The following is an 18,111-nucleotide window of genomic DNA, read 5'->3' as shown; positions in this document are numbered from 1 at the left end:
ATCTGTGGATGGAACAGTCAAAAGAGTATGGTTTGGGGGTCAGAGAGACCTTGACTAAAATCTTGGCTCTGCCCCTTAGTAAGTGGTTCTCTTGGCAAGTTTCTTCTGTTCTCCAAAGTGGGGGTGATGTCACCTCCTTCATAGAGCTGTAGCTACGGTTACAAATGGCAATGAAAAGGACCTTGCCCACGGCCTACATAGAAGGGGCTGTTTTTATGACAGATAATCCCACAACCTGGTATTACTTATTTTCTACCTTTTCTATTTTGGCCCTTCTAGAAATATTGCTAAGAAGGAGCAAAACCATATGATCTAGACTTTTTCTTTTTTACCCTTCTTTCTCTGTTTGAGACTATTACTAATGGGACAATGGCCAAAGATGTTGAACAGAAAGAATGAGGGAATGAAGAAGGGTCTCAAGAATTCACAAATTAGACATGCTATTCTAGGGGTGCTGAATTTTGTCTAGCAACAAGCAGACAACACTCCAAATGAAAAGTATGCTTTATTTTTTAATGTCAGCAGAGATTTAATTAAAGGTAGATTCAAAATTGGGTGATTAGGGTCAAGCAATTTCATTAGTACATTAAATAAGACTTGTAGTTGAATATTATACCAAAGTTAATCATTTGGAACTACCCATATGTAAAAAATCTTGGTGGCCAAGACTGCTGATATGACCTGCTATCTGTCCTCCCTTTCTTCCATAGCAATGGCTGGGTAGATGACCTACCCAGGATAAAGATTACATTTTTTATTTTCCCTTGCAGATAGGTATGGTCACGTTATTAAGTCCTAAATAAACAAATGTAAGAGGGAGTGGTATATGAAATATTCCAGAGTATTCTTAAAGGGAAGCTTCTCCTTTTACTCCTTTCTGCTGGCTGGAATGTAGCCTCGATGGCTTGAACAGGAGCAACCATATTGGACAATGAGGTAAACTTGAGACTAGAGAAAAACACAGAGAAGGAACACAATATTCCCTGGTGTTACGAACAATCACACCAATCCTGGACCTATACTTTCATATAAGAAAAATAAATTTCTATCTTTTTTCAGCCACTTGTTACTTTGGATTTTCAGTTTCTCACAGCTGATTCTAATCCTAACTAATTCATTCTGGATGGCACAGATACATAATTTGCTATAAAATGCTCGATTTCTTGAATTTTTATATGCATCAAAATCAAACATTAAGATGCATTAGCTTGGTTTCCTGTATTTTTTGGTTCTGCTATTAACAGAAGTCCTACTTTAGGAAGCGACAGGAGTTGTCTTGGTTATCGCTTGAGTAAAATTTGCTTTGCATGTACAAAAATCTCATTTACTCCTGCTATTTGATACTTAAGAGATTTGGATGTTTAATGGATCTTTACCACTGAAGATTTTTTTTCCCGAGTTGTACACAGATGCTGTTCTTGAGCTATAGCCCTCCTTCTCAACAAATAAAAAATCCTCTGAATATATTTTCAGTTCTTTTTTTGGGGGGGAGAGGGGTTGGGTTGGGGTAGATATTTCATTTCTCTGAAGTCACCAAGTAACCCAATTCAATAAACATGTTTTTTTTTCTCTATCTGGATCAGGGTTTCATCTCCTCATTCCATTCCTTTTTTTGTTTCATTTTGGCTTTTTGTTTGTTTGTTTGTTTGCAAGAGGAACAGAGATCTGAATTACATATTTAAAATACATACATAAAATAGAAAAATCAAGAGTGCTTGCTTGCTTTTCTTCCTTCTTTTTTTTTTTTTTTTTTTCCCTAAAGACTTCGAGACCACATATCCTTTTGAGAGAAAGAGAAAAGAATAAACTTCGGGGCAGAAGAGGATCCAAACACATAAAACTTTGCATGATCTGCAAGGGTTCAGGGACCCCTGGAGGCCTTTCTAGGAACCTTTCTAGGAATCTCACAATAACATTAAGAACCGACGTTATTTTGCAGAAGAGGACATTTTGGTCAGGTGGGGTAGGCATCTAGCTACGTACTATAATGTAAGAATGTCAGAAAAACTCCCTCCATAAATAGATCTCCTTTTGAAACTTCTCCCCCTCTACTCCTACTTTCCTCTTGAGGTAAGTGCTAAAGTCTTTTGAGCTGCAAATGTTATCTGGGAAGAATAAAATAAGTCATTAACAGCCAATAGTTTAGATGTCATTAGCTTAACAGATGAGATAAAGCTGTTAGTCTCTAATATTTGTAATTATTTAAATCACATCTGCCTTCCCCAAGAGTATAAATGCCACAGGGGCGGGAGCCAAGCCTGCTCTATTCACTGCTACAATCCCAGGGCTTAGCCCAGTGTCTGGCACAGATCAGCACTTAGGCAACATTTATCAAATGGATGAATGGAATATAGCAAGAATGAGAGAGAGCAGGTTTTGATGGAAGAAAAAAAGCTGATGTCCCTCTCAAACTGGTAGGGATTATAGGTAGAAGGCAGGTGGGCCAAGTATGGGGACCAAAGAGCTGGCAGAAAGAAGTGTAAGCACTGCAGAAGTCTCTGAAAGAAACTCTGTCTATTTCAGGTCAAACACTGAAAAAAATTATTTGGGGAATAAAATTTTATATTTCACTAAGTCTATCTTCATGGCCCAGACCATTCCTAAATATCAGAAAGTTCTGTTGAATCGACTCAAAGACATTATTTGCACTAAATCACAATCTTGATGTTTTACATCGTTGTGAACTCAGGAAAAATTTTAGATGCCCAAAGAGTGTGGTAAGTTACATTCCTCTACTGACTCAGTACATACACATTGGGTACTTAATGCAAATCATAACATGGAGGAGGTCCCAAGCCAGGCTTTGCAGCGGAAACCCTTCAAATGAAAGCTGTTATTGTTGCTGCTGTTTGGCCACACCACGTGGCTTGTGGGATCTTCGTTCCCCAACCAGGGATTGAACCCGGGCCCTGGCCAGGAAATCTCGGAGTCCTAACCATTGGATCGTCAGGGAATTCCCCTTCAGATGGCAGTTCAAATACAGATTCCCTGGTCCTTCCTGGATCTCTGAATCAGACTCACCCTGGGAATCTGAATTAAGTTCCCTCTCTGAAATGGATGTAGGCAATCTGTGGTAGGTCAGTCAACTGACATTTGGAAATCCTTGCTTCTGAGGATACAAAGGTGATGCTGTCATTTTCATCAAGGAGTTTGCAATCTCAAGTGGAATTATAAGACGTGGCTATAAATAACAGAATATAATTTAGATGACAGGTATGACTGTTGACATTCTCTTAGGAAGACTTCATGTGGAAGTCGCATTTAATCTAGACCCTGACAGATAAATATAACAAGGAGGCCAGGAGCAGGGGGTAAGTGGACTTAAGGTGAACTGGTGAACATCTAAATCTCAACAAGAAACTTAATTATCATAGGATCATAGACACTGGAAAGGACTTTAGAGATCCCTCCTTTGTCCCCTTCTCTATTCAAAAGGAATCCAGGGCTCAGAGAGATTAAGGGACCAGTAGAGAGTCCCCCAGCTAGTTACCATGAGGACATGTGCTAAAATACACATCTCTAAACTCCCAAGCCAAGGCACTCTGCCCCACCTCCCTGACTCCTGTTGGTCTAGCCTGGGAGCTGGGAATGTGTTTCTGTTACTCCTATGGACTGCTTGGCTCATGTCCCTGAGAATGCAATGCCATATGGGACCAGGTGTCAGGAATGGCCTCCTGGGCACCAAACAGACCATAGGGCCAGCTGGCAGGCTCCCCGCCTCTCCACTCAACAGGCCCGTTTCATTTCACCCTGTTGCTCGCAGAATCTCTATGGAAAACAGCATTAGCGAGGGTGAGAAGCACACAACACAGAGTAAATGAGTAATTCAGAGACACTGAGATGCCACCATTGCCCAGGCTGGAGTCACCTTCTGTCACAGGCTTTGCACGTATGGGCCTGCGACAGACGGCACGTGATCATCCGCCCTCACCAGTCAGAACCTAATGGGCCACCTGATGGGTGGTGCCAGGCCATCCAGACACACCAGCAGGGGCCCACCCCTCACCAGTCAGAACCTAATGGGCCACCTGATGGGTGGTGCCAGGCCATCCAGACACACCAGCAGGGGCCCACCCCTCACCAGTCAGAACCTAATGGGCCACCTGATGGGTGGTGCCAGGCCATCCAGGCACTCCAGCAGGGGCCCACAAACAAGTTTCCTGTGTCCCTGCCAACAAGGGCTATTCCTAGAGATGAAATAGTTGTTCACCGATGTGATGCTCCTGATTTAAGGGATCGCTGCTGCAGTGGCTGCACTTCTTTGAATTGTAAAGGTTCAGTAAAATTCTTTAAAAAAATTTGTGCTGAAACATAACGTTCAAAAAATTGCACAAATTATTTGGTTGGCCAAAAAGTTCATTTGGGTTTTTCTGTAAGATGGTATGGAAAAAGTCAAATGAAATTTTTGGCCAACCCAATATAAGTAAATAATGTAACTGGTCCCCAGAACAAGAAACAACATCACTAGAACCCTAGAAACACCCTTTCATACCCCTTTCCAGTTCCTACCCCCACCAAGGGTAACCCGACTTTCAGCACACTTTATTAGTTTTCCCTGTTTCTGAAATTCATGTAAATGGAATAATTATCTCACATCTTCAATATTTAAGATACTTGGATGGTTAACAAGAAATTGCCGGGGTTTCCCTGGTGGCGCAGTGGTTGAGAATCTGCCTGCTAATGTAGGGGCCACGGGTTCAAGCCCTGGTCTGGGAAGGTCCCACATGCCGCGGAGCAACTAGGCCCATGAGCCACAACTACTGAGCGCGTCTGGAGCCCGTGCTCCGCAAGAGAGGCCGCGATAGTGAGAGGCCCGCGCACGGCGATAAAGAGTGGCCCCCGCTTGCCACAACTAGAGAAAGCCCTCACACAGAAATGAAGACCAAACACAGCCAAAAATTAATTAATTAATTAAAAAGAAATTGCCTGCCATATATCTGGAAAGAACTCTAATTTGAAAAGATACATGCACCCCAATGTTCATAGCAGCACTATTTACAATTGCCAAGACATGGAAGCAACCTAAATGTCCATCGACAGATGAATGGATAAAGAAGATGTGGTATATATACTCAATGGAATATGACTCATCCATAAAAAAAAGAATGAAATCATGCATTTGCAGCAACATGGATGGACCTAGAGATTGTCATACTAAGAGAAGTGAGAAAGAGAAAGACAAATATATGATATCACTTATATGTGGAATCTAAAATATGTTACAAGTGAACTTACTTACAAAACAGAAACAGACTCACAGACATAGAAAACAAACTTACCGTTACTAAAGGGGAAAGGGGGTGGAGGGAGGATTAAATTAGGAGCTCAGGATTAGCAGATACAAACTACTCTATACAAAATAGATAAACAAGTTCCTACTGTATAGCACAGGGAACTATATTCAATAGCTTGTGATAAACCATAATGGAAAAGGATATGAAAAAGAATATATATATATATATACACATATACATATATATATATGTGTGTATATATATATATACACTGAATCATTTTGCTATACACCAGAAACTAACACAACATTGTAAATCAACTATACTTCAATTTAAAAAAGAAAAGAAATTGCCTACAAAGTAATTTGCAAGTTTAAAGAACTAAAAGAGTAGATACTATGCTTAAAAACGGGGTTTATTCCAGAACCAGCTAGGAGAGCTCTTTGACCCGGATCTCACTTTCAGAAAGAGCCTCAAATTTAGATCATCTCCAAATGACATTAACGTACATTCACAGAGATACTGACAAGACTGGAAAAATAGTCTCATCATACAATTTTAAAGCTGTGTTCCATTTCTGGAACTACATTGCCTATCATGAATTAATATTGTAAAGAAACCTTATAATTCCTGATGAACTCAAAATTATATTACCTTGAATTTTTTTTGCATTAAAAGCATTAAATCGTTAAATACAAATATTTTCTATATACTGCTATTTTGGTAACCCTGTGTTGGCTTTCTCCATTTTTCACATACTAAAGTCTCAAAAAATAAGAAGTGGCCCAGACCTGTGCATGGTATGTGCTGCCCACACAGCCTTAAAGACTGGAGAAATAACAGGGAGTCTGTGAAGGAGGTGAAGCAATCACCTTCCTAACAACTTCCTGCCAGCGAGAAGTTTCTTTCTAGTCCTTCATTCTCAAAGTTATTATAAAACGAAGTTCCTATGGTATTTGGGAAAATGAATCTCTGTACTTTTAATTCAATGTGTCATCATCACATGTTCGTATTTGCCAAGTTCCCTTTATGCCTTCAATTTTTATCCATGCTTCATTGGTGTCAAGATATTCAGCCTGTATAGGCTAAAGTGTTGTGCTGTGACACAGCAACCTCCAGGGTGGTGTGTTTCCGTGTGGGGTCTTTAGATCACCTGCATCACAGTGACCCCAGATGCTTGTTACTCATGCACATTTCTGGAGCCCACCCCACCACACCTGAAGCAGAATTTCTAGAAGTGGAGCCCTGGAATACACTTCTTAGGTTGAAGACTTGCAGCTGCTGTGTCACCTTATGTTTCTCCTTTTAAGGAACTGCCTTTCTAAAAATATTGATGACCATATTTCAGTAGCATGCATACTCAGTTGACATGCAGGTCCACCATTGATAGGAAGTCCCATGCTGGAGCCAGTAATACTCAGAAAAACAATTAAGTGTGAAGGTTAAAAAGCTCAATCCCTGGTTTAAGATCCAGCTGCCATTTCTTGGCAGGTCTTTGAGCAAATTCAACCTCTTTAAGCCTCAGTTTCTCACTTGAAAAATGGGAAAACTAACAATGCCTAACTCATAGAGTCATTGTGAGAATTAAATTTGTTAATACTCTTAAGCATTTGAAGCACCTGGCACATAAAAACATTCAATAAAAGGTAGCTGTTCTTATCATTATGACTACTTGCAATTTCGATTTTTTAATTTTTTAAACTTAAAATTGGCAAGAAAACACCTGATATTCAAGAACTATAATCAGATTTTAAAGTTTTGTTCAAAAATGGAATGATAACATCTTAAGCTAACACTTGCCTATACTGCTCCAGGGAATGTACCATGATGGGACACTCCAGGAAAACAATCTGGCAGTAGGTTACAAAAGCCTTTCCGAGTTGTTTTGGGTGCAAGTCTTACACACATATTACTAAATTGATCCATGTGAATGTCATATTTTTATGCCATTGTAAGTTCAATTTCTGATTGTTCATTGCTAGTAAAGCAATACAATTGATTTTTATATGTTGATCTTGTATCATGCAATCTCACTAAACTCACATATTAGGTCTAGTAGAATGGTGAGAGCCGACAGACATCCTTGTCCCATTCCCGGCTTAGGCAGAAAGCATTCAGTCTTTCACTGTTAAGTATGATGTTAGCTGTAGGCTTTTTGTATATGCGCTTTATCAGGTTGAGGAAATTCCTTTGTATTCCTAATTTCTTGAAGTGTTTTCCATGAGTAGGTGTTGAATTTTGTCCAGATCTTTTCCTGCATCGATTGCAATATATGGCTTTAATTTCCTACTCTGTTAATATGGTGAATTACTTTGTTTGAATTACAAAAGTTAAACCAACTTTGTGTTCCTGGAATAAGCCCACTTCATCATGAGGCACTATCCATTTTATATATTTCTGAATTAGCTTTTTGTTAAGGATTTTTTGTGTCTCTGTTCATGCAGAAAAAAAATATATTTTTATTTCCAATGTTTTGCAGCTGGCATTTTCCTAGCCCTAAGGTATTACGGGATAGAAAGTAAATCGCCCAAGATGCAAATTGCATTTCTTAGCAGGGCCTAGGTCTCTGTCAATATTGTCACTTAATGGCAGTCAGCAATGCATGGGATCTTATTTATAAATGTTTTATTCATTATAATAGTATGATAAATAGACGTCTATCTGGTGGCTTTGCCAATGAGTATTTTTTATTTACAATTCATAAGTTTTCTCTATTTCAATTCCAAAGGCTAAATGCTAGCTTATGTCAATTTTTATGTCTTGATCAAAAGGGGTGTTTTTATTTAAAAAATTAATGTCCATGGTGCTTTATTCCCTACATGGATAACAGTTAAATATACTAAAGTAAATACAAATAATCAATGTTTATGTTAAATAACATTCTATAATAATGGTCATAATAACACTATGCAGCTTAGAAAGCAGTTTTACATGCATTATCTTATTTGACCTATGTTCAGCATTGTTAGCCCATTTCACAGGTGGAAAAACTGAGGCTTCTTACTAGCTGAGAGAGCATGAGGAAGACCTGAAAGCTCAGAGAGCTTTCAGGTCTTTCTCATGCTCTCTCAGCTAGTAAGAATCAGAGTGTTTGAAAATAGAAAATATTTTTATACACACAGACAGAAACAATTAATTCACAAATCCTCTGTATTTTAATTCCAAAGGTTAAATGTTAGCTTAAAGCCATGTTTTGTGGCTTGAAATGCTTTCATGTTTTAAAAAATAAACATTCACTGCACTTTGCTCCCTGCTGTAAGATGATGACATGTTCAGAAACACTTAAGGAAATACAAATACAACATTATTTACTAGCAGGTATTAATTGTTCTAATAAAGGCAGAAGAAATTAGTTCAAACAAATGACAGGAGAGTCAGCAGTACTCCTATAATTGTGAATATTGTAATTATTCTTCCTCAATATATTCATTAGCCCTAATTTTGTCTTTAGGGCATATCTCCACACAAACAGCTCTTTCCGGTTTTAAATTACATGCTCCTATTTCTATCAGCCACTTGACCTCCAGAGTAAACAGATGCTTCTTCTTTCTTTAGATTCTTCTTGGAAACTCCACTCAGACACCAACGGAGTAGCCCCCTTGTGCATTTGGAACCAAACCACAGGCTGCAGAGTTCCTGAGCAGTCTGCCAGTCGCCAGTTCCACATCCCACTCTAGAACTTCTCGAGGGGTGGTGCTTTTAGCGTGCACCGGAATCTCCTGGAAGACGTTAAAACACAGCTTGCTGGGCCCCACCCAGAGTTTCCGGGTCAGGAGGTCAGGGGTGGAGCCTGAGGATCTGCAGTTCTTACAAGTCCCCAAGAGACTGATACTGCTGGTCCAGAACTGACTCTGAGCACCTCTCTACCAGATGAGTGATTGGCATCTGAGTTTCCAGCTTCCTTATTTTTTCCCCAGAAGAATAGAAAAGAAGTGGAAGTTTTTAGAAAAGACAGTAGATAAAAACTGGCCCTAGAAGAGCTTGTTTCTTTGCTCTGTAGACCTAATAGTTTAATAACTGCAGGTTTACAGCAGAGCCCAGGTCTCTATGATATTACATGCAATGAAATATATAACATTTTCATTTGATTATTTTTTAATGTGAGAGCTCTTTTAAAGAGACTATCAGGAATATCTTTTTTTTTTCTTAGTTTGCCAACTAAAAGAATATATACAAAAATGTCAACAGTAGTTATCTTTTGGAGATAACAGAATTGCAAATAATATCTTTTTCTCGTGGCTTACCAGTATTTCTGGTCTTTACTCACTACAACAAATATAGTGACCTATGCAATACAAAAATGCAGCCAGTTAAAATCATATACGTAAATTTGCCAGGCGTGTTAATAAAGGCATGAGGAATAACTGAAATTTCTTCTTGCAACTCTACAAGCTAAAACATTTAAGAATTCATCTATCTTTCACCTACTTCTGCCCCATCCTCTACATCAGAGATCAAGCTTGGAGCTTGTTCATAAGTCAGAGTAAAATGGCAAGTTCTGAGATTTGTGGTCTCCTCTCTGGTCCATACTCTTAGTACCATGGATGTGGTCTTCCCAACTGATTACTTCCCAATAATGTTGGTCCCTTCCAGCTACCTTCACCCCTTCCTCTCAGACCTTCCCCTGAAGCTAGAAGTGGGGGGTCACAACTTGTGTGTGCAGTGTCCTCTGAACCTCCTTGCAGACTGAGGAAGAGCATAACCCTCCATTGACCTCATTTTCATTCACAACCTCAAAGAATAGTTTCTACCACCAACTCATACATTTCCCAAATTTACTATAAGAACAGATTAAGTCACTGAAAAAAATAACCAATGTAGCCTCAGCTGAGTGAGAAAATCAGAGTTTTGCCCACTTAAATTTTCATATGTATTCGGGTAATAGTTCATAATGTGAAAAACAACAAAAGCCGACTTTTGCCACATTCACTTCCTGGTCTATACAAAATAATATTGGTTTTTCTTTACTATACTTGCTAATTTTAAGAGCCTTCTTTTTACTTCTGTCATGGATATTTTTAATGGCAAATGCCATATTAAGTTGAAAATCAAGGGAAGGTTTTAATATTTCACATGCCAATATTTTTTCCTCCTGTCTGATTCACTTTGAAAATCCAAATAGCAAGGATGTTTTTTCTGTGGTTTGAAAACCATACACAGACCTACTTAACTGTGTTACAGTGGAAAAGCCACATTTTCTTGATTGTTAATTCATTGCCAAATTAAAACGAATGTCGCCTCGTCCTCCTACCACACAAACTGTGCCTGAAATAAAATAATAATTCTGCTTTGTTGAACAAAAAACATCATCCAAATCAAGACGAGGTTTTTCTTAATGACCTAAAATACGTGTTTTTGCTAAAGGAGGAAGAAATTTAAAAGGCAATGACAACACAGTGTTCTTCCAGGAGACAGTAATTAGAAATAAATTAGAGCTTCCGAGAGAGTGAAAGCAAGAAGGCCCTGTTTACATCATGCTAACTACAGCCCAGGTTTATGAACCTTCATTATCCTAGAGTTATTTCTCAACCATATCCTACAAATGGATGTGATGTGTAGCTTTAGCTCAACTGGGATTTGAGACATGTGAGTGGGTTTTTGTTTTGCTTTTTTTTTTTAATCTTAAGAAGGACAGTTTTGTTATATCCAAACCAATTTCAACGTCAAAAGAGCAGCAGCTATACTGCATCCTCTTCTGTTATCCCCTTTAAAGATATGTCAGCATTATTCTAGGAACTCTCAAGCAAACTGAGGCTCCAGTGTAAACCTCTGTAATTTTGAACAGAACTCATTTCTAGTAGCTTTTTACTCTGGGCATGACAGTTCATCATTCATCCAAATGGGAAAAGTAATTTGCAGAAATAAACATGTATATTAAAAGGCTGAGAGAATGAGAGCACAACCCTCTGGGAGGTCTTCTTCCCTCGCTCATATCTAGCAGGCTTTGCTTCCCACTCCCTCCAATACTCCCACATCTTCATTTGTAACCAGCCATCCAGCCAACCTCAGCCACCCAACCCTAAGGGAGCAGCATGAAAAGATGGGGAGAGTCAGATATTAGGAAATGTCAAAATCCAATTTGGCTAACCCAGTGGAGGAAAATGAAAAACAGCCACGCCTTATTGGCTCCAACACTGAAAACCTCAGCAGTGGCAGGAAAAATGAAAGAAGAAAAAAATGTCAGCCGCGTGAAAGAGGCAGGGCACAGAAATGGCACAGAACTGAAGAAAATGACAATCAGAGAAGACTCTTAGGGGGAGGGCCAGAGTGTATAGGAAGGTAGGGAAACCCATGAGGGAGGAGGGAACACAGCGAGACCAGCAAGTCAGCTGGGGGACGTCCATGGGAAGGGCATGGTGCCCACCAAACGTTCCCAGTGGCACTCATGATTATCACACCAGATTATTGCGTACTAAGGTGTCAGCTCATTAGCTTAGTGGGTGATATGTTTGTTTTACTGTTTTTTCTAAGACGTGATATATTATAGAAAGCCTTCTTTCAACAGTTAGTTTGGAATACTCCTAAGTATCCAACTATCTAGAAAATTCACTTTCCCATGATCTATTATTCCCCAATTCATCTTGATAACTAAAGTAATTTTATAATTTCACTGCTATAGACTGAATGTTTGTGTCCCCCACCTCCAAATTCATATGCTGAAGCCTAATCCCCAATACAATGAATGATATTTGGAGGTGGGACCTTTGGGAGGTGATTAGGTCATGAAGGTGGAGCCCGCACAAATGGGATCAGTGGCTTATAAAAGAGACCCCAGACAGCTCTCTCACCTCTTCTGCCCTGTGAGGACACAGTGAGAAGATGGTTGTATACAAACCAGAAAGCTCTCACCAGACACCGAATCTGCTGGCACCTTGATCTTGGACTTCCCAGCCTCCAGAACTGTGAGAAATAAATTTCTGCTCTTTATAAGTTACCTAGTCCATAATATTCTGTTATAGCAGTCTGAATGGACTAAGATATTCACTAAGATATTCATCCTTTTCAGGATAAGTTCTCTTAATGTAGCTCCAAGTCTGAAAAAGGGAGGTTCTCTACTCTCTTAGTAAAATATTCTGAGTGGTACCCACAGCCCACTGAATCCAGATGGCTCCAACCAGTTGAATTTTACAGTTGTTTGTACCTATTTAATTCCAATACTATTGTAATGATGTAATTAAAATTTAAAAATATGTGCACTGGTGGAAAATGAGAGCAAAAGAAAAAATTCTCATGTAATCAAAATTGAATCCTTTGAAAAAATTAAGCTAATTATTTTCTTTTCAACTGTTGATTTTAAAGATGAGAAAAAGAACTCGTAAGAATCTAGAAAGATGCTGCATTGTTTTCTAAATGTCTTTTAAAAAACTCTCCATTTTAAAGAAACAAAAACAAGAAATTATAGAAAACGCAGAGAAATTTCAGCTCACACAGATCCAAATTCAAATCAAAGAACTGGGCCTTACTCAAAAGACTGGTAATGGGGCTTCCTTGGTGGCACGGTGGTTGAGAGTCCGCCTGCCGATGCAGGGGACATGAGTTCGAGCCCTGGTCCAGGAAGATCCCACATGCTGTGGAGCAACTAAGCCCCTGCACCACAACTACTGAGCCTGAGCTCTAGAGCCTGCGAGCCACAGCTACTGAGCCCACGTGCCACAACTACTGAAGCCTCTGCACCTAGAGCTGGTGCTCCGAAACAAAGAGAAGCCACCGCAGTGAGAAGCCCACCCACCACAACAAAGAGCAGTCCCCGCTCGCCGCAACTAGAGAAAGCCCACATGCAGCAACGAAGACACAACGCAGCCAAAAATAAAATAAATTAATTTTTTTTAAAAACTGGTAAATTACCGTACATGCACGTACTTTAAGTTAAAGTGTTTAAAGCACGCATATATCATTCGATGACTGCATCCTGGAACCAGATTTTTTCAATAATTCTGTCAGCTATTAGGCCCAATGACTCAGAGAAGATAGCTTCCACCACATTTATTTGAAAACTCTGGGAACAGATGCCCCCTGCCACCAATTTTTAATCTTCAAAGTGCCCAATGATGCTGGTAAACTTCAGCATCTTTCATGTATAGAATGGAGTTTTAACTCGTCTGGCAATCTACCAAGGGATCTTTTTGTCCTTATGGTAAAATTTGTTCTTTGGTTGGTTGACAGTCCTGAAAGCATAGCTGCTCTTCTGTCTTTTGCACAGGCAAGGTCTCACTTGAACAATGGTTTTGTGCCAGCTTATCTTAAGGTTGTCTCAGGGAGAAGATGGTGGTTTCTTTTAGCTCTTAGACTTCCAAAATATGTGAGGTAGAGGAAGGGAGGTGAGTGTGTGTCAAGAGCTAAGTCCCACTGCTACTCTATTTCCAGATCAATCTCTCCCCACAGCAGGGTCTCACCATCACTTTGCATTTGGAAAGGACATCCTTCATTTGGTTTTGTTTCTAAATTGAATTTACAAGTTCAGCACAAATATTTCAAGCTCAATCCTGGTTTTAGCTTCATCCAAACCAGGCGTGGAAAGATTTCAAACAGTCCTTTTCCTGCCATGATATTCTTTTTGCTCCGGTCCATAAATGAGTAATTTAGTAAACTTGGGAAAGCATGTAAATTGCCATGGTGGGTGTTCTGCAGTAATCTTCATTCACTCAGAAGTGGGATTAAATAAAAGGCCTCCAAAATGTAGTTCATTTCTGTTTATCTGGTAACATGGTACAAAAATATCTCAGACAGGAAGGACAGAAAATAGAGAGAAATCTGTAGGCAATTATATAAGAGCCGTATTCTCCATTAGTTAGAAGGCTGACCACCAAGGTATTGAATAAAACCACAGAGGCATATCTTGTGAACTTAATACCCAGTTGGATCATTTCTAACAGCCCCTTCCTCTATATTACTTTCTACAATACTTTCTACAATTACTTTCTACAATAATAATTATTTTCTTCATTTGATTGTTTAGTTTTAATTTTAAAAATACCTTCTAATTTAAAGATATTCAAATTCCATTCAGTATTTCAAGTATGAAATAAAATTTGCATTTACCAAACAAAACATCATACCTCACAGTTCATCACTCTATTCCACTGTTTAAATTGTAAATACAAAAGCTCTGTGATGTGTGAAATGAATTTCTGTAAAGGATGCCTTCGCCTACATTTTAATAGGAGCGAATATAAACCCGTTTGCTGTACTTGAAAGTGGACAACAAGCTTTCCCACCAAAAATGGGCCTTTTCCTGTACATACGGTTTTTTCTTAGAAGTCATTAAAGTTGTAAATGTCTGCCCCACAGCGGAAAAGCATACGGCTACCTCAGTTAACGTCAACCGCAGCAATTGTTTAGAACTTAGTACAACGAATTTGTGTGGCAGGAGGCTGTATTTTATCTTTGACATTGTTTAGAATTGCCAGCATATGGTGATAATAAAAAGCAGACCAAATTCTAGTCAAATTGTTACCGCTTTTAAATTCTCTACAAACCATGTGCCCCCTTATTTTCTACACCCAAGGCAGAGCGCTCCCAGGGTTCTGCCCCTGGCATGTCACTACCACCAGGCAAGGGCACACCGTAACCTGAGGTCTAACAAGGAAGCTGCCTGGACAAAAGGGTTCTATATCTGGTTGCATCCAGATATAGAAATCAGAGGGCAGCTCAACTCCAGGATATCAGTGGGAACTTTATCATCATAAAGTGCTGGGTGGATCTAAAAATTGATGTACAAACAAGTCCAGGTACTGCTGGGGTGTGGGAATGTTTTAAAATGAGGTTACAATTCTCACCTCTTGATTAATTGAAGAATGCTTTTTCCAGGTTTTTCACTTTTCATTCTGGATTGTAAATATTTGTTGAATGAATGAAAGGACAGATGGTCAGGGTGAGTCCATGAGAGAGGAGCTACAATTTATACATTGATTCGAGCCCACATCTCTCAATTTTCTCAAAGAAATGGTGATGAGATTTTTTTACCCAGAGAAACAAATGAGCATGTGAATTGTACAGGCGACCAAAAGCTCAACACCAACAAATTCCAAGTCCAGACGAGGAATTGGTCTGTAAGATCTAGAGCACAGAAGGAAGCCTGAAGCCTAGGATGGCCAACTTAGCGATAAATGCCAGAGAATGTCAAACAGCTCTCTACCTTGTCCTGTAGCCCTCACTGCTGACATGAGGAAGAAGGTCAAGAAAATAAGCAAATAGAATATAATTGAATCTTCTACTTTGGAAAGCTCAGCAGATCCAACCATGCTGGCCATGAAGACAATGCTTCAGATCATGTCGTGTGTTCTTTCACTTGACCATAAACTCTAACCCTGCAGCATTTATAATCAGTGAGGGCAAGCACCTGAACTTAGGATCAGACAAAAGCACCCATTCCAAAAGGAGCTCCCCTGCAGAATACAGGGGATTTCTCATTTTTAGACTAATCCTCCCACTAGCATAGAATAAAAGTTTCTCATTTCTAACTTTCTTTCTGTTGATTTTACTACAAGACCCTTTATAAAAGGGAGAAAATAGAGAAGAAACTTATTTCAGAAGAAAAATTGCTCTATAACAGAGAGAAAGACACATACACACACACAAATGGTAAACTCCAAGGTTTTTTGGTAATGCATTTTTTCCTCTTTATATTGGGTAATAGGTACACTACTGAAGCCAAAAGAAAAACAATAAAAGCAATATACTTGAAGTATGTTTTTAAGCTTTTATAAAATCTCCAGCTCCAAAGGAGTAGAAATGAATTTTAGCTAAATTTGATATTTTACACAAACTGCATTCAACATGTGACATAAAAACTAAACCTTCACACAAAATGTCCATGTAGTCAGATATGCAATAATATAGGCCAATATCACATCAATGATTTCCTCATAAGTTTATTAGAGTTCTATTATTTAAATAGGTAGGGTGTTATATCCAAGAGGGAAAGAAAAAAAGAGCTAGAAATTTCTCCTTTTTTACTCTGGAAGAGATATACTTTGCTTCAACACTTCCTACTCACTTAAATGACTCAAAATATTTATATGCCATTTTCTTATCCACATAATCATCAGAGATGTATATAAGAAAAAAATTTAACGGTATCGTATCCTCAGTAGGGATATGTCTACTCTTGAAGCTGATGTGGTACGGGAAGAGATTCATAAATTTGTCAAGAGGAATAAAGGAGACAGAGCAAACATTTCACTCACAATGTCTAAATATTCGAGATCAAACACATATGAATGGAGCAAATCAGGTGTACCAGTATCTGCATGTGTGTGCATAAATGAAAACATGTGAATATGCATACACACTTCACCAATTACCTCAAACCTTAAAGGTGAGCTTCTATTCCCAGAGTGGCATATTGTTAACCTGAGAAAAACTGAATGAACATTCAGTTCAGTAAGCAATTAGATATGGTCCCTTACCACACCTCCCACATCTCTGTAACTTCTTAAACTATTTCACAAACAGGTCTCCAAAATCTATTTGCTCTCATATGAGCCAGTGGTCATTGGGTCTGAGATATATATAGTTCCAAAGGTAAAAAGCTGAAGAACCGATTCTTACCAAGAAAGGAAGTATTGCCCAGCTTGAATTTCCTCCTCCGCCTCCTGCAAATTGAAATTCTTGCTCTAATCAGGCTATTTGCAAATGCATATGAAATGGACCACAAGGAAGAGGAAATTAAGCATCACAGGATCTGTTTTAGGCTCATAATGAGACCTACAAAGGTTTCTAGGATCCAGACAGTGATCACCTTGCTAGAATATATTTGCTCTTATTGAAACACATTTTCTTGTAACTAGTTGCAATAAAATTAATAGAACTAAAATGGTCATCTTTCTGTTTTCCTTTGCCCTCCTTTTTTCCCATCCTCTCCTCTCTCTCTCTCTCTTAAGCTTAGAGAGTTATAGAAGATGGGGTTGCTTTGGCTACCATTAAATCAATCTCACCTCATATCCTTTCACAAGTATAAAATTAATTCTGAGTGATTCTGATTAGAGCAACTGTACCCTATCCCTGATCAAGCCTAATTACAACTGGATGCAGGGTCCCCACCATTGTTGTATGTAAGCAATGGAGCCTGAATTTCAGCCAGCAGTGTCTTGTTAATGAATAGGACTGATGAGAGGCCTGCACATTGTCTCCAGTGACCTCTTCTGCATCATAGAGAGCAAACTGCACTGATAAACACACTGAGATGGTTATTATCCATTATTCAGTTTTACAATCAGCGAACACCTGGCACAGCGGCAGCCAGTCACTCTTTACTTCCCATCCGTATCTATGGGGGCCCCAAACTCTGACACAATATAGCATGCCAATTTCCCTTTATCAAAGGAAAGAAGTTATGAAGAAAGGGCTGGGGGACCCTGAGAAAGGTGCTCTTGCTCTTTTTACATCTCCTTGCTCTTTGCAAGGAACAGATATTGGCAGCAGTTCTGCAAATGTTAGAGATGGCTTTGAGAGAGGTTTTAATTGTTGCTCTTTTATGTTAAGAAGGACTTACAGGGCTTTTTGATGGCGTATTGGTTGAGAAGCCCCCTGCCGATGCAGGGGACACGGGTTCGAGCCCTGGTCCGGGAAGATCCCACATGCCGCGAAGCAACTAAGCCCGTGCGCCACAACTACTGAGCCTGCGCTCTAGAGCCTGAGAGCCACAACTACTGAAGTCCACATGCCACAACTACCGAAGCCTACGCACCTAGAGCCCATGCTCCGCGACAAGAGAAGCAACTGCAAAGAGAAGCAACTGCAAAGAGAAGCCACTGCAATGAGAAGCCCGTGCACCGCAACAAAGAGTAGCCCCCGCTCGCCGCAACTAGAGAAAGCCCGCGCGGCAACAAAGACCCAACACAGCCAAAAATAAATAAATAAATGTATAAAAAAAAAA

This window comes from Neophocaena asiaeorientalis, unplaced genomic scaffold, assembly GCF_003031525.2.
Source record: "Neophocaena asiaeorientalis asiaeorientalis breed wild unplaced genomic scaffold, Neophocaena_asiaeorientalis_V1.1 scaffold220, whole genome shotgun sequence".
Classification (NCBI taxonomy): domain Eukaryota; kingdom Metazoa; phylum Chordata; class Mammalia; order Artiodactyla; family Phocoenidae; genus Neophocaena; species Neophocaena asiaeorientalis.
This window is presented reverse-complemented; position numbering follows the sequence as displayed.